Genomic DNA, 22,060 nt, shown 5'->3' with positions numbered 1-22,060 from the left:
TTATTTCGACTCAGGTCTTTCAGTGCTCTGTCAAACTCTTCACGCAGTATCTTACCTCCCATTTCGTCTTCATCTAAATCCTCTTCCATATCCATAATATTGTCCTCAAGTACATCGCCCTTGTATTAACCCTCTATATACTCTTCGACCTTTCTGCCTTCCCTTCTTTGCTTAGAACTAGGTTTCCATCTGAGCTCTTGATATTCATACAAGTGGTTCTCTTTTCCCCAAAGGTCTCTTTAATTTTCATGTAGGCAGTATCATCTTACCCCTAGTGAGATAAGTCTCTACATCCTTACACTTGTCCTCTAGCCATCCCTGCTTAGCCATTTTACACTTCCTGTCGATCTTATTTTAGAGACGTTTGTATTCCTTTTTGCCTGCTTCATTTACTGCATTTTTATATTTTCTCCTTTCATCAATTAAATTCAATGTTTCTTCTGTTACCCAAGGATTTCTATTAGCCCTTGCCTTTTTACCTACTTGATCATCTGCTGCCTTCACTTCTTCATCCCTCAGAGCTACCCATTCTTCTTTTACTGTATTTCTTTCCCCCATTCCTGTCAATTGTTCCCTTACGCTCTCCCTGACACTCTCTACAACCTCTGGTTTAGTCAGTTTATCCATGTCCCATCTCCTTGAATTAGCACCTTTTTGTATGTTCTTCGCTTCTAGGCGCTACAGTCTGGAACCGAGCGACCGCTACGGCATCAGGTTCGAATCCTACCTCGGCCAACGATGTGTGTGATGTCCTTAGGTTAGTTAGGTTTAAGTATTTCTAAGTTCTAGGCGACTGATGACCTCAGTAGTTAAGTCGCATAGTGCTCAGAGCCATTTGAACCACTTTGTAGTTTTTTCTACTACAGTTAACAATAATGCTCACACTAAACAGACAATATGCAGATGGCTGATAGTGTTCTGCGTTATGTTACTTAAATGCGTATTTTGAAGCGTTGAATTAACTCAGCAGACGCGTAGTGGGTTATTTCAAAGTATCCGGTTAATAGAGTAATCTAGAAGTCGATTCCATTTCTTCAAGCTTCTTTATGTTCAGCTAAAAGTCTTACATGATTGTTGATATCCTTCATAACAGTAGCGCGTGGCAGTTAATGTACAATTACTCTCATTCAACATCGCGACGAAGAATTTTGGAACACAATGAAGTCATGAACAACAATAAAAGACATTATTAATGAAGTCTGCTCTACATCTACATATGCACCTCATAAACCACCAGACGGCGCATGATGGAGGGTCTCTTGTGCCACTGCTGGACATTCCCCTCCTGCTCCATTCACATATGGAGCGAGAGAAAAACGACTTTCAGTACGCTACCGTATGTGCCCTTACTTCTTTTATCTTGTTTCCAAATTAGCTGAGTGTACTTGCAATTATTAGAGGTGCTTTGAATGAAAAATGCTGTTAGTTCGACGTTGTATCCTATGTTTATCGTTGCTCCACGTTTTAAACCATAGACTAAAATGTATACTGAAATTTTATCGTCCACTTACAATATGGCTCAGAGCACTATGGGACTTAACATCTGTGGTCACCACTTCCTTAGAACTTAGAACTACTTAAACCTAACTAACCTACGGACATCACACACCTCCATGCCCGAGGCAGGATTAGAATCTGCGGCCGTAGCGGTCGCGCTGTTCCAGACTGAAGGGCCTAGAACCGCTCGGCCACACCGGCCGGCACGATTTCATCGTTATTTGATACATTTTATTATTTTTCGACATTACATGACTATAATATAACTCCACATGTTACATTTTATTATTGATTACTTCAAAAACGCTGGATTGTCATTCACGAACGTTAGTTTGAAACGTGTGAAGGAAAATCGCATTTGGGTTATTTCTGATGACGAAAAAATATCTTGATTTTTTGTTGCTATAGAGGATTTCTAACGATGGTGCAAAATGGCAGAAATTATTTTCTAAGATATGACATTATTCAAATACTGTAGCAATAGGACAAACATCTGCAATAGTTCAGTGAAGAAAGAGTGGAGCGAACACTGCTTTAGCCACACTACAATGATACGCAGTGGCAATATAAGACGAAGTAGGACTACATAGTCCGTATATGGTGGCTCATACTGTCATGGAAAGGTGCATCGATAATCTTTAACTCAAAATACAGACGAGTTCCTTCCACTGTGCAAATAGTAATTAAATAAATCAGCAAAATGCATCTAGCAGACATCATCTGCGGTCTCAGTAAGTAGAAGGACTACTAGATGATGATAAAATTATACACAACATTCCATACGCCTGGACTGAACTGACGTCAGATTTGCCAAGCAAGTGTTTGGTGCGGGAAGAGAAAGCACAGCTAATGGCGAAAGGAACCAGGCCCAAGATTGTGGAGCCAGTCAGCTACAAAATTAACGACGTTGTGTCGCCTAATGACCGCTAAAGTATGACAATTAGGAAATTCAGTACCGATACAGAGGATCATTAATGTTTCCTTTTCCTCTTATCCGTTGCGAATGTAGTTCCGCTCTCATTATCCGCGCAGTTCAGGCGACGCGGGTCGCACGCGCTTATGTTGCACGACGTAGCTGAGTCACGGACGGTGAAGGAGAAATTACTCGCCCACCCAGCTCAGCTTCCTTGCCTGGTTAGATATTTATTCATTCAGAGATGATCTTAAAACGGAATTAGACACGACAGCTTAAAGTGCCATGAAACGTAAAAAGCTGGTATTTTTGGGTTTGGTTAATACCAAAACTAATGTTATACTGTTTATTCACAGCTCACCTCGAGCCGCTCCGCATAATGCACTCCACGCACATGCACACACGTTCTTGTGGCTGATACACGTGCCTCTACACTACATTCTTTGTGTATTCCCACGTGTCTCACCAACTGAGCCAACATCTCTGGACTACGTAGGAGGTGTTAAACTCATGCAGATGATAAAAAGATAGCATTTTTCACCACAGATCCTGGGCATGCAATTTTCCGGTAACAAGCAATATACTGTGACTGTTTTTTTTATTTTTAAGTTTTATCAGACCTAACGTCTTTTACTAACCACTATTTTGTGCTGTTGACGAATCCTTTACTGTACCGTATATTATGTATCATTAAGAGGGGTCTAAACTGCCCTTTCATACGTGTTGACCTGAGTTATACCTTTATTATCTGGATAATTTCAATTAAAGTTTGATTCCCTGGCAGAAAATACTGCTTTGAGGTTTCTGTTTAATTTTACTTCTTACTTAAATAGTGAATAGTGCTGTTTGTGCAATAATTGTTTATATTTTCCTTAATGTGCCCAGTAGACTGTTACATGTGCTCAAATGGCGCAGTTGGAAACTCAACATCTTTAAAAAAAATATTAGTTAGCCCGAATGTGTTTAGCAATTTTTATTATGGCTCTACTCGAGAGTTACAATTTTTCAGCATTATTTTACGCACTTGATTCCCATAAAACGATACCATAGCTAAGGACTGACAGTAGATCTGAATAACATGTAATTATCAGGTGCTTGCTGTTACCGATTGTATAACGGTAATAGAATAACACGATGATGACGTTATCTTTGTTAATAGTGGTGTTTAGTCGTTCCAGCTCAACTGACTGTCGATATTAATCCATGAAAACGTTGCTTTTGTTACTCAATCTATGGAATATCTTTTTTTCATTCAGGCTTGAAACCATGCTGTTTTTTTTCTTTATGTTAAAATGGTATTAATGGACTTATTGTAAACACTTGCTGCGCTGTTACACTTGTAAGACAGTTCTGATTAGAATCACCAACCTCTATTAGACCTCTAAGATGAGTTTAAATTGTCACGACAACTATGCGATTGGTTTCAGGTACATACATACTGTATTTTAATTCAACTCAGTTGAACTCCTGAGACGGAAACGTTATACAGAGTCAAACAGTTTAGTTCTACAGCTAAATTTCAGATTAATTTCTTAATGCCGGACTCCCTCAGTCAGCTGAGTTCAGATGATGACGGCTAACACATTGCTCTATACTTTGCGTGAAAGCTTTTCTTTTCGATGTTGTGATGTGCCCGAAACGCGTCAGTAGATTAGAATTTTTGAACAGCGAGTGACTAGTTATTTTAGCGACGTATTCAGCAATTCCGCTGGTCTCCTCAAGTTTTTGTCATGGTCTCCTCAGCTGGTTCATGTCGCACCTTTAAGTCCGTACCACCTCCCAAGTCCCGAAAGCCGACGACGGCCGGGAGAACCATCTGCTGACAGCGTACCCGTTCGTAAAGTTTCAAAATGATGCCACATTGAAGATGGTGACATGGCGGGCGGTCGTCATCGCATAGTCCCTAGCTTAATGGGGGAGTTGCTTTTCTTCAATAGAAATTAAGTGGTAGATCTATTCCATATTTTCACTGACAGATCAAAGAAGAAATTTGATAGGCATTGGGATGTACCTTTTTGTTTCCGCTGTTCTCAGAATGTAAACAGTTCGTCTAGTTGAGAGTTTTCTTCACTTTTGGACACAAAAAAGATTACGGAACTAGAGGCTGAGAAGTGCAGTGAAAGAATTTCCCTAAAGAAGAGTTTGCTAGTGTGAGACTGTGTGTATTTTGTGATTGCTCATCTAGGAGCATGACACGTCCGCTTCACACAAAACGTCAACTGAACTTTGAACGTGGTCTGGCCAACCGTTCTTACATCACATTTTAATCTGAAGTTGATTCTTGATTTTACGATGTATGTTCAATAAGTAATACAACACTTTTTTCTCAGACAATTTCGGTTGAAAAATACAGAATTTTTTGTGAGACGTCGTTGAACATTCATCCTTCAGCCTCCATTGTTTTATGAAGATCCGCTAGGTGGCGTGTTACGCAGGAGCGTTCCAAGGAAAGAGCTACGATTGAAATTCTCCTAAGCGCTTGCGGATTCTCTACGGAGACGGTGAGTTGTAGGGCGAGGCGTCTGTCAATACTGCAGCCAGGTCGTGCAGACCTGTCCGAGTTCCCGCGTGCCGGCCGGTGGCACACAGCTGTGACTCCTGCATTGCTGGAACGTCCCGACACCCTCATTCGAGGTGATCGACGGATCACAATCAAAGACCTCGTTGCGCAACTGGATGTCTCCGTTGGGAGTGCTGACTCACTTGCCCACCAATTGGGGTGCTCAAAGGTGTGTGTCCACTGCGTTTCTTGCCGTCTAACAGACGACTATAAAGAACACTGAATAGCCATGTGTATGAAGTTGCTTGCGCCTTACGAGCGAACATTGTCACTTCGAACAGGAAAATAGGGAACAGTCCATGGGGTGAAGTCACACCACTTCTCCCAGAGAAAAAAATCAATGTTGCACCCTCGGCCAGTAAAGTCATGGTGACGGTCTTCTGGGACTCTGAAGGCGTTGTTTCGTTTGATGTCCTTCATCATGGTGCAAAGGTCAACTCTGTAGCTAACCTAAGGAAATTGAAGAAACGACTTCATCTCGTTCATCGACACAAAAATGCAAACGAACTTCTTCTTCTCCTTGACAACGCGATGACTGACACAAGTGTGCACACCCGAGAGAAGCTCACAAAACTTCATTGGACTGTTTTTCCTTATACACCTTACAGCCCGAATCTCACACCTTCCTACTTTCTCCTGTCTGGCGCGATGAAGGATGCTCTACGCGCCATGCAGCACGTGGATGGTGGGGAGCTTTTTGATGCAGCAAGAAGTTGGCTCCAAAGTTCACAGGTGGAGTTACCATGCTGTCATACAGGCTCTCCCAGTAAAGCGGCGAAAGACAGTCGGACTGAAAGGAGACTGTGTCGAAAAACGGGGTATTCTAGCCAGACGAGTTGGAAAGGATATAGTGTTTTGTAATCCTGATTAAAACTGCTTTCAGAAAAAAATGCGTTGCATTACGTAATGGACGCCCCTCGTATCATATACAATAGGTTTAATTTGAGTGTTTACTGTTATAATTTCTTGTAAGACGTAATCCTCAAAGGTACAAATCTTGTGCTTAATTGCATGCTAAGATTTGTTGTATACGAGGGGCATTTAAGATATTCTAATTTTCGCATCCAAAAATAGTTTTTTACTGATCAGTGTATTTATTTGGTGCTGTGTGTATGAGTATTGCTACACATTAAAATACCTGAGGCTTACTACCTTAGCATGCCACTAGAGGACCCAAAACAAATTGGCCCACCTCATCAATGAAGTGGAGTATCAGGATTCATTTCGTTTTCTATGTCTACACGGGATCAACGCAGGAGCACTCTGCTCTGAGTTGGTGGAAGGGTATGGCACCAATGCACCATCGTATGACGCAGTTTTTTTAGTAGCACAGACGCTTGCAGTGTGATGAAATATGAATGACGAATAACGAAGTAGTTTGCCTCTGTTTAGGATCAGGAATCGCGAAAGAAGTTGAGGCTGTGATGACCAGCGTATCACAATAGAAGCGGTAGTAGAAAAGTTTCATATCCGTAGTGGAACGGTGTTCATTACCTTCCACCACATTTTGAAGATAACCAATGTCACTGTCCACTGAGTTCAGCGACTACTCACAAGCATTTAAAAACTCGCCGAGGCAGAAGCAGAAGAGCAAAGGAAGGCTTCTATAGCTGCTCAATTACTGTCAACGAGTGCAGGGTATATCACTGTCACCCCAAAGGAGCAAAGGAAGCACTGGAAACGTGTGGACTCACTACCGCTGAAAGAGGCGAAGACCTGACAGTCATTGGTCAAGATGTCGGTGTCTTTCGCGAGTGACATTGTTTAGTTCTAACAGATTATTTTCGCAAGAAGGAAACGTCCCAGGAGTATACTAATATCTTTCAACAGGGTTATGGAAGTCTGAGTTATGGGAGTGTGTTGGGACGAAGCATTTATATTCCGCAAGCCACCCAACGGTGTGTGGCGTAGGGCACTTCATATGCCAATGTCATTACCTCCCTTTTTGTTCCAGTCGCGTATGGTTCGCTGAAAGAACGACTGCCGGAAAGCCTCCGTGCGCCCTCGAATCTCTCTAATTTTACATTCGTGATCTCCTCGGGAGGTATAAGTAGGGGGAAGAAATTTATTCGATACCTCATCCAGAAACGCACCCTCTCGAAACCTGGACAGCAAGCTACACCGCGATGCAGAGCGCCTCTCCTGCAGAGTCATCCACTTGAGTTTGCTAAACATCTCCGTAACGCTATCACGCTTAGCAAATAACCCTGTGACGAAACGCGACGCTCTTCTTTGGATCTTCTCTATCTCCTCTGTCAACCCGACCTGGTACGGATCCCACACTGATGAGCAATACTCAAGTATAGGCCGAACGAGTGTTTTGTAAGCCACTTCCTTTGTTGATGGACTACATTTTCTAAGGACTCTCCCAATGAATCTCAACCTGGCACCCACCTTATCAACAATTAATTTTATATGATCATTCCACTTCAAATCGTTCCGTAAGCATACTCTCAGATATTTTACAGAAGTAACTGCTACCAGTGTTTGATCCGCTATCATATAATCATACAATAAAGGTTCCTTCTTTCTATGTATTTGCGATACATTACATTTATCTATGTTAAGGGTCAGTTGCCACTCCCTGCACCAAGTGCCTATCCGCTGCAGATCTTCCTGCATTTCGCTGCAATTTTCTAATGCTGCAGTCTCTAACGGTTATTTTTGCTCCACGTCGGCGTCCCAGCTCATTCTACGCAGAACACTCTCGCACGTGCTGCTTCATTGAGATGTCAAACGCCCCTCCCACCCCTCCCCTCCTTCTGCCCTCCAGCATAGCGCCCAGTGATTTATTTCTCCTTCCTCAGTCGTAGAAACCATTGCGTGACAGGTACCCACAGAATTTCTTAAAAGCGTTTTTCGTGGTGGAAGTATTCCTGAAGAACCAAAAATACTTCTGCAATCCAGGTCCCTGTCAAGTCACGCATCGTTGGAAAAAAGTTTCTCGTTGAAGAGTGTATCTATACAGAAAAACTAACATCACCGTTTAAAGTGATAACAAAGACCTTATCACTACCCCTTGTCCTGGGCAGGACAAAGGGTAGTGATGAAGTCCTTGTTATCTCTCTGATTGATGATGTTAGTTGTCCTCTATATATACACTCTTCAATTGTAAACATTTTTCCAGTGATGCGTGACTTAACAGAGACCTGGATTACAGAAGTATTTTTGGTCCTTCAGGAATAATTCCACCACGAAAAACGCACCTCTCCCCCCCCCCCCCCCCCCCATCCCACCTTTCTACCTTCCTGTATTCTCCTGACATGGAGCCCAGTCATTTATTCCTCTTTCCTCAAATGTAGAAACCATTGAGTGACAGGTGCCTGCAGAAGTTCTTAAAAGCGTTTCTCATGGCAATATCCTGCAGTAGTACTAGTATTTACTGTTCCAGAAACTTTCCTTGTTTGCGTACAGTCAGTGTGCCATCTATAAAATACGGACGAGTTAGTTTGTTCCCCACGAAGCCACACCAAACGCTAATCGACTGAGGACATTGCTGGTCAACTGTGATGATTGTCTAGACTCCATTAATGCATGTAATACCAGTTAACTCTACCATGGTGAGAATACTATTTATGGACATACTGGAATCGTGGTGTAATTGCCGGGCACTTATCCGTGGATTGTGGTGCACTGCTACTAGTACAGCTGTTTCATTAGCTTCTCCTGTAACACGTTTGCTTCGTTTCTTTTGCCGGTCTGTATTCCGTCGTCAGACATAAAGGTCTTCAAAGCCTTGCAAAAGAACGAACGAGAGCGAGCATTCTATGCCAAATGCTTGGTATATAAGGCAAAAGCAGCCTCAGCATTTCTTTTATATTTTCTGTAAACCAGGATGATTTCAGTTCTTTCTTCTGTGGGTGCAACATTCATTGTCCAATCGCACATCTGTTCTTCCAATGACAGGTAGGTGTGTAGGCAATAAACACTGTGCAAATGTTGTATTGTTTAGAGCCGCTATCTGTTCTTCATCTGCATGACACATAAGCTCCCATCACGTTATACTGCCTGTTAGGATACGGAATACGTCAGAGGAAGACAATATTGCGAAAGGGGCTACGAATTAGAAATTATCATATACTGACCTGTACTAGCACCATGGAGGTGGGGTCCCATGTGCCATTGGACACTGGAAGGCTGCATGTTGTAAATTACAATAATGCACCCATTTCCGTTCATCTGACTGCAGCGCCATCTGTAGTGAAAAAAATGCTTCAGACAATAAGTATGTGGATTTTGCCATATAATCTTAATCGCCAATAAAAATATGGGTTTCAATTTGAGATTTAAAAGATGGCCCCCGCCACACATGCACAGGATGGGGTGGCGGTTATACTCGTAGTGTGGTATCGTAGGATGTCCCCATTTGAGAGAAACGTATTGGAATTATAACTTTTCTTGAGCTGATGTTAAGTTTTTGAGATATTTCGATGTCTTCAGTTACAATGAACACCCTGTACATGAAAGGTGTGTAAGGCCCAAACATTACATTATTCTGAACTTAAAAGAAGTTTTACATGCTCAAAAGTGGGCACAACACTGTTTTGTTCATATTTACACATCTTCTTGAGCTGATGGAGGGCAGGGTATCTGTAGAACTCCAGGTTTTGAATAGGTGCATAATTGTCAGACCTTAGTTTCTCCTGGCGTATACAACTTTCAAATAACTCCCGGGAATTCAGCCAGGTAACACTTTCAGTGACCGCCGATATTTCGGCGGGAGAGCACCCCCCCCGTTCTCAAGGCAAACTGCAACGGACAGGAGACGTACATGCTAATTTAAAACCTCGTTTCTCGGACTGAAGCAGGAAAGATAACACACACACTGAAAACTGGTCCCACCAAAGATGACCAAAGCCAGAGCTATCGATAGTGAGACTACGAATTCGCAGGTGAGGTAGTATTGAGTCTGTCCCTCTCTTTTTTTTTTTTTTTCAAGGGAGAGAGCCGGATTCCAAACAGAGTTTAAACATAAACCTCCATCTCTGTTAACGAGGTTGCTCGCTAATTTAAGCTCAACTGCCTCCTTAATAACACTGTCCCAATAGCTGGACGTACATGCCATTATCTCGGTGTTGTTATTTAATATGGGGTGACCAGTATCCAAGCAATGTTCGGCAATAGCAGATCTACTTGGGTGCTGTAAACGTGTGTGCCGTTTATGCTCAGTACATCGGTCCGCCACGGTCCTGATAGTTTGGCCAATATATGCCATGTCGCAGCTACAAGGAATACGTTATACACCCGCCTTCCGCAGTCCAAGATCATCCTTAACGGAACTCAAAAGCGCTCTAATTTTAGATGGAGGACTGAAAACACATTTCACATTGTATTTCCGTAACATACGAACGATGTTGTTGGAAATGTTTCCTACGTAAGGCAAAAAGGCAGTACACTTAGGTGTTGACTCAGAATTATCATCAATCACCCGATGTACAGTTGGAGGATAGCGCAACGCACGTTCAATCTGTCTTGTCTATCACTATAACAACTTTGACGAAATGTAACTTCAAGATGGGACAGCTCAGCTGCCAAAGTCTCAATAGTTATCACCATCCGGCTCTGTGTGAAGGGGTACTTCGTACCTTGGTACACAGGGCACATGTAGTTTCTGACGTTGAGACTTTTTACAGGTTTTGAGAGTCTTAGGAAAATAAGGTTAACTGGATCTGGCGCTCTTTGAAACTCCTGATCACTGATCTATAAGGAGCGTTCAAAAAGAAACGAGCCTGTGGCATAATTACAGAAACCAGTACCTGTATGTTAGAAGTGTGGTGTCACCGCCAGACACGTCACTTGCTAGGTGGTAGCCTTTAAAACGGCCGCGGTCCGTTAGTATACGTCGGACCCGCGTGTCGCCACTATCAGTGATTGCAGACCGAGCGCCGCCACACGGCAGGTCTAGAGAGCCTTCCTGCCACTCGCCCCAGTTGTACAGCCGACTTTGCTAGCGATGGTTCACTTACTTCTACCCTCTCATTTGCCGAGACGATAGTTAGCATAGCCTTCAGCTACGTTATTTGCTACGACCTAGCAAGGCGCCATTATCAGTTACTATTGATATTGTGAACTATGTACCGTCAAAACCGACGTTCAAAAAATGGTTCAAATGGCTCTGAGCACTATGGGACTTAACATCTGTGGTCATCACTCCCCTAGAACTTAGAACTACTTAAACCTAACTAATCTAAGGACATCACACACATCGATGCCCGAGACGGGATTCGAACCTGCGACCGCAGCAGTCGCGCGGTTCCGGACTGAGCGCCTAGAACCGCGAGACCACCGCGGCCGCCAAAAAAACCGACGTTCATCATTAATGGATTAAAGTTAAGTATTCCACCAGCTACGTCCGTTGTTTCTAAATTCTAATTTCCTAGTCTTATTCCAGACCTCACGCCAGCCTGCGTGAGCTAAATCGCGTGCCTTTCGGCCTCCTCTAGTAACACGGTGTTGGCTCTCCTGCCAACCACGACATGGGCGACGAGGCAAAACCGCTTTCTTATCGATATTGCCCTGATTTACTTGTGTAATGGCTTCGCCACAATCTCCAGATGTACTGTCCGAATTTTATTGCTTACAGAATCAGCAGACGCAGGCCTTACAGGATGCCCTTGGACACCTCGTCCAGGATCAACGTGCGATCCAAAACGATGCGGCAGCAGCTCCTGCGCTAACGCAGCCACAACACGCAGTTGCACCAGCTTTTCGACCTTTTGATGCTGCACTGGAAAGCTGGACGGAGTGGTCACGCCAATTTGGATTCCATCTCGCCACCTACAGAATTCAAGGTAACGAGTGGCAGCCTTTTCTCCTTTCATCCGTCGGAGTACAAACGTACCATGTGATAGTCAAATTATTTCCCCGACGCGACGTAACAGCTCTGTCCTACGAAGAAATTTTGTCTGCATTAGATGCATATTTCAAAGAATCAGTCAATGTAGTTGCGAAACGGTATACTTTCTTTCGTACAAAACGTACAGAAGGACACACTAATCGGGAGTGGGCTGAAACCTTGCAAGGCCTTACTAGGGATTGTGCTTTTGAGTGTCAATTTGGACTCCATTATTCAGATACTATGGTACGTGATGCAATTGCACGGAACAATTCTGATGTTCGTATAAGGGAACAGATTTTGAAACTAGTAAATCCCTCTCTTCAACAAGTGATGGGCATATTGGATCGGCAGGACACACTTGACTTTGCTCAGGAATCATTTGAAATTTCGCCAGCAGTGTGTCAGGTTAACCGGCCCGCCGGGCGAGCTGCTCGGAGCAGTAAACAGCCCTCGCGCCCGGCCGCGCAGCTGCCGCCCGGCTCTCGGCCACGTGTGCCGCGCCGGCAAGCAAATGCACTGATCAAATCATGCCCGCGGTGTGCTACTAAACATTTGCGTGAGAAATGCCAGTCACGCCAAGCTATTTGCTTTTATTGTAATAAAAAGGACATGTTCAGAGTGTTTGCCAGAAAAAGCTCAGATCGGAAGCTCAAAACCGTTCCAGGCCCTTTGCTTCGCGCCGGAATCGGAATCGAACCATGGATACTCAGGCTCGCGAAACTTCGCCCATGGAAATTCATGTAGTTCATTCCGCTCCGCGCAGTGCCACTCTCTCTAACAGTGACTGTGTTCGTCCCAAAACTAGTGTGTGTCGACATCGCTGCAACTCCCGTCCAGCCGCAATTGATTATGTTCCATTGTCAGATCACGTTGCACGAGACAGTCGCTCTTGTCGTCAGCAGGACAATAAACTTTTTGTGGACTTGGACATTAACGGCAAAGTGCGATACAGGAGCTGCAGTTTCACTGATCAATCAAGACACTTACACCTCCGTTGCTTGCCGCAAATGTTAACTGGCTATTCAGGTCAAGAGATCCATGTGTTAGGACAGTGCAGCCTTCTTGCAACATACAAAGGACAAACAAAACTTGTGTCATTTTACGTACTCCGTTCTTCTTCTGCAGTGAACTTGTTTGGTTTCGATTTATTTCAGTTGTTTAACTTGTCTATAGTAAATCAGGTCCTATCAGTGAACCAGACAGTGCATTCAGACAGTGTTTCTCGTCTATATGAAGAATTTGCAGACATTTTTGCACCGGGCCTCGGTTGCGCTAAGAACTATAAAGCACATTTGGGACTGAAAGTAAACGCGCAACCGAAATTTTTCAGAGCGCGCAATGTTCCCCACGCATTGCGTGATGAGGTCGCAAAAACATTACACGATTTGGAATCACAAGGTGTAATTGAACGTGTGCAGGCTTCTCTCTGGGCATCACCCTTAGTAATTTTGCCAAAACCTTCCGGAAAGTTGAGACTTTGTGTGGACTTCAAGGCAACAGTGAATCCACAATTAGTGATTGCAACTTTTCCTTTACCCCGTCCGGAAGATCTGTTTGACAAACTGTGCCCGGGTAAATATTTTTCCAAGTTGGACCTCGCAGATGCGTACTTGCAAATACCGGTCGACAAAGAATCGCAGCGCGTTTTGGTGGTTAACACACATCTTGAGTTGTATCAATTCAAACGACTGCCATTCGGGTGTGCATCCACCCCTGTATTGTTTCAGCAATATTTGCAAACTGTTTGTGCGTCGGCCCCTACTGCAGCAAATTATCTGGACGATATTGTGATCTCTGGAAAGGCGGAAGAAAAACATTTGGCCAATCTCAGAACATTATTTCAGATCTTGCGACAAAGTGGTCTTCGCTTGCGGAAGGACAAATGTGTGTTTTTTGCTCGGGACTTGCCATATTTGGGACATGTACTCAATGCCGAAGTCATACATCCCAGTCCAACGCACTTCCGTGCCATACAAGACTTGCCGTCGCCGCAGAATTTGAAGCAGCTACAGAGTGTGCTGGGAAAAATAAATTACTACCACCGCTATGTGCCGCATGCCTCTTCCATTTCAGCTCCGCTTCATCGCTTACGCCGTAAGGGTGTTCCGTTCGTCTGGACGACGGAATGCGAACGCGCCTTTCGCCGGTTGAAATCGGCGTTGCTTTCCAATACTTGCCTTACGCCCCAGAAGCCCCTCTTGTTGATGGTGGATGCATCGGATTTCGGGGTCGGTGCTGTGCTTGGGCACAAAGATGGATCGCACGATCGCCCTATTGCCTTTGCGTCCAAATTGCTCTCGTCTGCTCAAAGAAATTATTCGCAGATCGAGAAAGAAGCATTGGCTCTCGTATTTGGTGTTACAAAGATTCATGATTTCTTGTATGGTCGTGACTTTACCATAATCACAAACCACAAACCTTTGACGTCGCTTTTTCATCCAACCAAACCTGTATCTCCACGTACAGCGCAGAAATTCATTCGCTGGTCTATTTTCCTCTCGCAGTACCGCTACGATATCTTGTATCGGTCGACTGCTAAGCACGGAAACGCCGATGCGTTGTCCCGCTTGCCTGTTGCTGAGGATAGGGCATTCGATTCCTCCGAACTTGCTTGCATGTTCATTGATGCGGAAACCGATGACGTGGTCGAATCGTTTCCGATTGATTTTCGTCGTGTAGCTACAGCCACAGCTGCCGACCCTGTCCTGGCTCCCGTTCTGCGTTTTGTTGCTACGCACTGGCCCTTGTCGAAGTCACAGATCGGGGGCCCGTTGGTTCGCCGACGTTTTGCCCACAAGGAGAGACTTTTTGTACGACGTGGTGTTTTGCTGTTGCGTTCTGATAATGATCAGTCCAGGGTCGTGGTACCACGTTCGTGACAGTCCTCTCTCTTACAGCTTCTCCACCAAGGACATTGGGGTATAGTGAGAACGAAACAACATGCTAGTCAGCACTGTACATGGTTCGGAATCGATGCCGCGATTACGAAAATGTGCTCTTCTTGCATGGTGTGTGCAGAACAACCGCGGAAATTTTTTGCATGGCCAAAAGCCACTTCCTATTGGCAACGCTTACACAATGATTTTGCTGGTCCATTCTGGAATGATCGATGGTTGGTTGTGGTAGATTCATTAATTAATTTTCCTTTTGTTGTCCGGATGTCTTCCACGACGTCACCTGCCACCATCCAAGCGTTATCCGCTATCTTTTGCATTGAAGTTCTTCCCCAGACTATTGTTTCCGACAATGGCCCACAATTCATGTCCGCAGAATTTCAGTCAATGTGCAAAGCCAATGGTATTCAACATCTGACGGCCGCACCGTTTTCGCCACAGTCAAACGGTGCCGCTGAACGATTGGCCAGGACTTCCTAGTCACAGATGTTGAAGTTGAAAGAGTCGCATTCTCGGGAGGACGCGTTATCGCTCTTTTTGTCCTCGTATCGCTCTCAGCTCCGAGATGGTCGCTCGCCGGCTGAGTTGCTCCACGGTCGTCATCATCGAACCTTGATGTCTTTGCTACATCCGCCGCATCATGTACCTGTGCAGCGGCAGACACCTGATTTTGCTCCAGGCGACGTTGTCTACTATCGCCACTATCGAGGTTCAGAGCGTTGGCTCGAAGGGCGCATTCTTCGCTGCCTCGGCAGCGCTTTGTATCTGGTTTTGGGGGCCTCTGGTGAGGTGCGTCGGCATCTCACACAGCTGCGCCTCTGTCGTCGCACGGAATCTGCCGCTCGCCGTATGCTTTCAGCTACGGTGCCGTCCTGTTAGCGCCCCGGGGACCCATCTACTGGCTCGTCTCAGCCCCAGGTGTTACTGAGGCTGCCTTCCATTTTGCCCCATGGCGACGCGCCGCCGTCACCGCCGCCGCCGCCTCATGTTCTCCCGCCGGCGACGCCCGCAGTGGACGCGTAGCTGCAACCGCCGGGCGCCTCCCTGGGTCACGCGTCGCCGATCGCTTCCCGTGACCAAAAGTCCTCCGACATGGAACTCTTGCCCGCTCCGGACCATATGTCGTCTTCGCCCGTCGGGTGCCCCGGCCCGATGGAGGTCGACCCTTCGGCCCCTCCTGTCTCTCTTCGGGCGCATACACCGCATGTTGGCGTGCACATCAGGTTTTCAGGCGTTTCCTAGCTCCACGCGGTCCGAATGGCAGGGTGCGGGTGGCACAGCCTTGCCTGTTGTTAGGCTCCCCACCTCGTCGCATACGTCAACATGAGGTCCTCCCCACGGCGGGCGGAAGCCTTATGCCACAACCGTATACCGATTTGCGGGGGAGGAATGTGGTGTCACCGCCAGACACTGACTAAATACGCCGAGACGATAGTTAGCATAGCCTTAAGCTACGTTATTTGCTACGACCTAGCAAGGCGCCATTATCAGTTACTATTGATATTGTGAACTATGTATCATCAAAAACGATGATCATCATTAATGGATTAAAGTTAAGTATTCCACCAGCTACGTCCGTTGTTTCTAGATTCTAATTTCCTTGTCCTGTTCCAGGCCTCCCGCCAGCCTGCGTGAGCTAAATCGCTTGCCTTTCGGCCTCCTCTAGTAACACGGTGTTGGCTCCCCTGCCAACCACAACAAGAAGTAATGGCCCTGGCTGTTGACTCACTTGTCCCAGTATGACACAAGGCGGTGAATGGCTGCCTCATAGAATTCCCGGGGCTGCGATGTTAACCAGTTCCGTACTTAGAGCTGACGTCGTCGTCCGAGGTGAATCGTTTGCTCCACAGAGCATTTCTAAGGGAACGAGAAATGGCTTCATCAGTGGGAGAGAGGTCCGGATTCTACGGAGGGTGGCGGACAACCCCCCCCCCTCCCCCCAATTTGAATTTTTGCAGGAGTGCATCGACTGTGTTGGCCGTCCGAGGCTTTGCATTGTCTTGGAGCAGAATGACCCCACAGCTGAGATTGTCTGGTCGTTTAGATTTGATCGCTTGTCGAAGGGTGGTCCAGGTCTGCGAGTAACGCTGGGCATTCACTGTTGTCCCTTGCTGCAGTAAGAGAATCAGAATGGCGCCATCTTGGTCAAAGAAGTTTCGTGTACTCGTTTGGATGGCCTTGGCTTTTTTTTTTTTGTAGTGGTGACCCTGGATGTTTCCACTGGAGACTTTGTTGTTTTGATTCTGGTTCAAAGTGATGACACCATGACTCTTCTCAAGTCACCACGCGTGCCACAGAAACGCATTCCCTTCCCGACCAAAGCGTTGCAGATGAGCAAGACAGTCGGCCATTTGACATGCTTCCTGGTGTGTTTGAAGACTGTGGGGCACTCACTGGGTATGCACTTTGTGCCGTCGTTCCTTCATGATGGTGTGAACACTTCCGACGCTCAATCCGACAATGGCGCCTATGGCTTCCACTGTCACTCGGCGGCCCTGTGTAATGGTTGCATCCACCAGCTGGACGATGTCATCGGTAATGCAGTGTGGTGCTCCAGACCGTGCGTCATCCCATAATGACACCCGTCCCTCCCTGAAGCGCATGTGCCACGCCTTGACCCCTGCAAGGGACATGCAATGTTTGCCGTACACTTGTGACGTTCGTCGATGAATGTCCGTTCCTCCTAACCTTTCCGCTGTCAGAAAACAAACAACACCTCTTTGCTCTTCTGTTGACACCTCCATGTCACTGGCGACTCTGTACGATTGATGCATGCTGCTGCTAGCTCTGAAAAGTCACATGACGTGCACGAGTGCCCTCTAGCGGTGGGCTGTGAACTTCCCGGCTCTGGTCGGAACCCCACCTCGTTACACAAGACACGATATTACCCTCCGGTCACCGGTTTGCACATTCCAGACTCCAGCTCGTTTCTTTTTGCACGCTTCTTATATGTTATGTTATCTGTTAAATTTGTAGGCTGCATGCCCAGTGTGTACAATGTCACCATGCTAGCGACATATACTCTCTCTATCCTAGCATCATTTGATGGCTAATGAAATCTCCAGTGGTGTCATTGTCATTATATAATTTTTCCGAGAGCTGCCCGAGAGATTCGGTAACAGGACTGAAGGTTTATCTTAGTTTCCAGAATGAAATTTTCACTCCGCTGCAGATTGAAAATTTCATTCTGGAAACATTCCCCAGGCTGTGGCTAGCCATGTCTCCGCAATTCCTTTTTTTCCAGGAGTGCTAGTTTTGCAGCAGCGCAGAAGAGCTTCTGTGAAGTTTGGAAGGTAGGAGACGATGTACTGGCGGAAGTACAGCTGTGAGGACGGGGAGTGAACCGTGCTTGGGTAGCTTAGGCGGTAGAGCTCTTGCCCGCTTAAGGCAAGTTTGAATTTAGCCTGCATGGTAGCTCAACGTGTTCAGTCAGAGGACCGATTGTTCTCTGTAATAAAAAAAACTGAGTATAGAAAGCATGAATACGTCCAAACACAACGAGCTATACTCAACAAAATGAAAAAAAAGGTCTCAGTCCGGCACACAGTTTTAATTTGCCAGGAAGTTTCTCTTAGTGTTTGCTCCGGCTCCACATGTCCTAAACTTAGCAGCCATATATACTCTCGAACAGCCTTTGGTGCCTCCATCATAACTTTATTCTTAGTCGATGTCTTGTCACATACTAACCAGTGTTCTGTGTGGGATACACCTTAGATACATCTTTTCAGTTGCATCGATACTTACAGTTAAGTCGTTTGGTTTCATTTCAATTTCATTAACCCTATCATTTAATGTATTGCTCTATCTCGTAAGGGTCTGACAATACATCAATAGTTCCTTTAATACATTTCCAATCTTACATTCGAGAGCCTGAACTTATCCATTCATTTACAAGCGAATATTCTTATTCTGTGTACCTTTCCTCTCAGGTTGACTGTTCGATATACTTTGTAGCTTGTCCATTGTGTGATGTTCCACCTCTTGCCATAGCTGTATATACAGAATCTCTTGGAAGTTTGGTATATACCTACCAGCTTTCACTTTTATTGTTTTGTTAATAACAAGAAACCCATACTTTGTATGATTCCAGCAATTTCCACATACCTTTACAGATTCACTGAATGAGTTAGCAGTTCCTACATGTGCTTGGTAAATGTAATTTAAATTCAAATTGTCTTGTTTGAGAGCTACAATGAGCTTTGCATTAGCCCTCACAACTTGTTTTAGGGTTCTGGAATATGTATGATTCAAATAAAATACCTCCACGCCTATGTGACGACCTAAACAGAAATATCTCAGAATTTGAACCTGATTTTCCATGGCAACAATGTCAAAATGTGAACATTTTCCCTTACTTTTTCCAGTAGAGGGATGTCACAACTTTCATGAATGTCATGTATGTCACACCAGACATCTTGCAATATATCCTTTAAGAGTATTTGGGTTGAAACAGCGTTTTTTAAAATACACATACGTCCTCGGACTCCATCTGAGTGTGTTAGCAACGACGTGAGAACATTTACCTTGCTGCAGTTGGAGAGACCCACAATTATTGCTCGTATATTATCAGGAAGGAATGTCCCATTCTTCTTCTTCTGGTTTTCCACACTCTCATACGGCCAGTAACTTACAATAAAGTCCTTGTGATGAAGGTGCTTCATTCGCCCTACCAAGATACCAAATACATCAGGTGTTTATATGAAATGGGTTTTTATAGCGAAAAAAAAGAACACTCTGTGTTAATAATATGCAATGCCACTATAGCGCAGTCACTAAGCGAGCTACAGTACCTATATCCTGATCATAGAGAATTGGTCCACCCACATCCTTTCATAGCTATATATAGAAACACCTGAGAATTTCGTTTGCCGTTCATTTGAAGATGAATGAAGACGACATTGACTGTAACGATACAGAAGTTTTACCATTCTCATGCTAATAATTTAATATTATTTATTTACTTATTTTTATTCCACAGAAAAACTTGACGGTGGAGTGACGAAGGCCACCTGCTTCTGTTGCTGCATTCTAGAAATTTTATTGAAGATACTTTCGGCGATTATGCAGTAAATAATTCCAACTGAGCACACGGTTTGTGATAATACAAATTTTGTTCAGCAATCATACATGAGATGTAATATATCATCATCACAAAAATGCCACTGGTAAATTTTTCACATTATTTAGCAAATTATGGTTTCTTGTATGTACAAAATTAAGCATGTATTTCTCTCAGACTGATGAGTGCATCACAAAATTCGGGCATTCCACTTTGCGTGGATGGACTGCATACCTTTTTGAGTCGACTTTGGAACTGCACTGATACATGAACTAAAGTTCTGTTCTAAAATATCTACATCTACACTATACATGAAGATAGTTTACAACATCATTGTATACAGCTTGAATACATATAATAACACACACTGCAGTCTCTTTAACATTACAGATATCAAAATTCTTAATCCAAGTAAGTTCACTACAGTGGGGTGTTAAAACAAATTGATTACTCTCCAGATTTCACTGTAAGTGCTGCATCATCGTACATTGATATGACACATACTGTCGGACCGGCACTGTTAATATCCAGGGGAGACAGAGACGGGTTGTAACCAGTAATCATCTCCACAATGATGTAGTTTACTGCACGACATAGTTCCTCCCATTCATGCTCAGTAAACTACACTTTAACACTGCTCATAATACTTTCCACCTCCATTAGACTAACTAGGAGTTAAATTATATGTGGAGGTCGCTAGCAGTACTGCATACGGAAGAACTGGTATCTTCTCATCCATCACATCCACAATCTGTCCTTGAAGAATGACCGGGATGTTCTGGGATCGTGTGTATGTTGGAGTCAAGTAATGACCAGCACCATGCTACATTAGACCCCCAGTGCACTTCTGTGAGTCAGGGACAGGCTGGGTGTACTCGACAAAGAGTGGAACAGACAATAGCAACCCCTTTTCCTGCTCCAACATGCTGACTGGATGCGCTACAGGATCCCGCATGCTGGAGGTCGCCAACCATGCTGCAAGTCACAACACACAGCAGTCTGCGCCCACTGGCGTGGGTGCTGTCTAACTGGACGCCACTGAACAAAGAAGAAGAGTAAATAACATACTGAACAAAGAAATGAAGCTGGACAAAAAAAGCAATAGCAAAGAGATGTGATTAGTACAACTTTTTCGTTTCTTTATATTCTGCTGGGAGGTGCAGCACGATCTTAGCTGTTGCTGTTGCTGATGCTTTGTGGTCCTCCCACTGACTGAGTCTGTTGGACTACCACATCTGCCTCATATCACTTATGCTTTTACTATGTACCCAGGTGCATCATTTTCGCCAATATTCTGATGAACGAATGGGGTATACCGCATTCCTATTGGTTCTCACCAATTTTTAGGGGAGAGAAACCTGTGATGTCACTATACCAAGCGCCCTCTGATGGTGGGATTACGAGCTGGACCAGTTGGCCTCAATATGTCTAGGTGAACACACACAGAAGAGATTTTTTTGGAAGCATTTTACAATAGGATAACACCTGGAAATTAAGTAAAACACACCAACAGGTCAGCACAGAGTGAGCGTTTACCGCCAGTTTCGATGTGGGAGAAGGGAGAGGAGAAGCCCTATCCCCCACAAAATAATTAAGTAAATAATATGCAAATTGAATTTTACAAATAAACATTATATTCTCTGCATCCTAATTGACAGTGATTTCAATTTCTTGACGCGAGATTCTTCCAGTCCAACAGCTCAGCACAGATTGAGCAATTTTCCCCCAATTTGTTTCTGTGACAGCGGGTGAGGGATGGGAGATTAGAAGTGGAGGGTGAAGGGGAAGAGTGTGCAGGACTGGGGATTTCCCAGAGGAGGTGAACGTAATTAATGTTAAATTTTATTAATTAGTCAATTAATTTGATATCGGAAATGTACCAGGATCACCTTTGCTCTACTACTCAGGAGGACATCCAACAACTCTATTAACTATACAATGTCAAGTAACTGCTTGCAAAGGGTCAGCGGTGGATCATTGACTTGCTCAATTTGTGAAGCTCTTTCACTTGAATAAATCATGCTGTAAGAGGTCCATGACTAAGGAATTTATTGCTATCGCACTCGAGCAAATGTAGCTTTGATGGATTGCTCACGTGCTTCCTGCGATATGTAAGCTACAATAGAACCGCATACCAGACAGCAGTGTCGGCAGCAATAGTGGTAGTAGCTCGCAGTCGGGCGGTTGGGTCAGGTCGCTCTTAGCGAGCAGTTGTCGAGTTGTATAGCTCATAGAGAGTACTTGTGTCCTGTATGGAATTACCAAGGCTAGTTGTGAAGAACGATGGCGGTGCTTGAGC

Source organism: Schistocerca gregaria, chromosome 4, assembly GCF_023897955.1.
Source record: "Schistocerca gregaria isolate iqSchGreg1 chromosome 4, iqSchGreg1.2, whole genome shotgun sequence".
In the NCBI taxonomy this organism is placed as follows: Eukaryota; Metazoa; Arthropoda; class Insecta; order Orthoptera; family Acrididae; genus Schistocerca; species Schistocerca gregaria.
Note: the sequence above shows the minus strand (reverse complement) of the source record.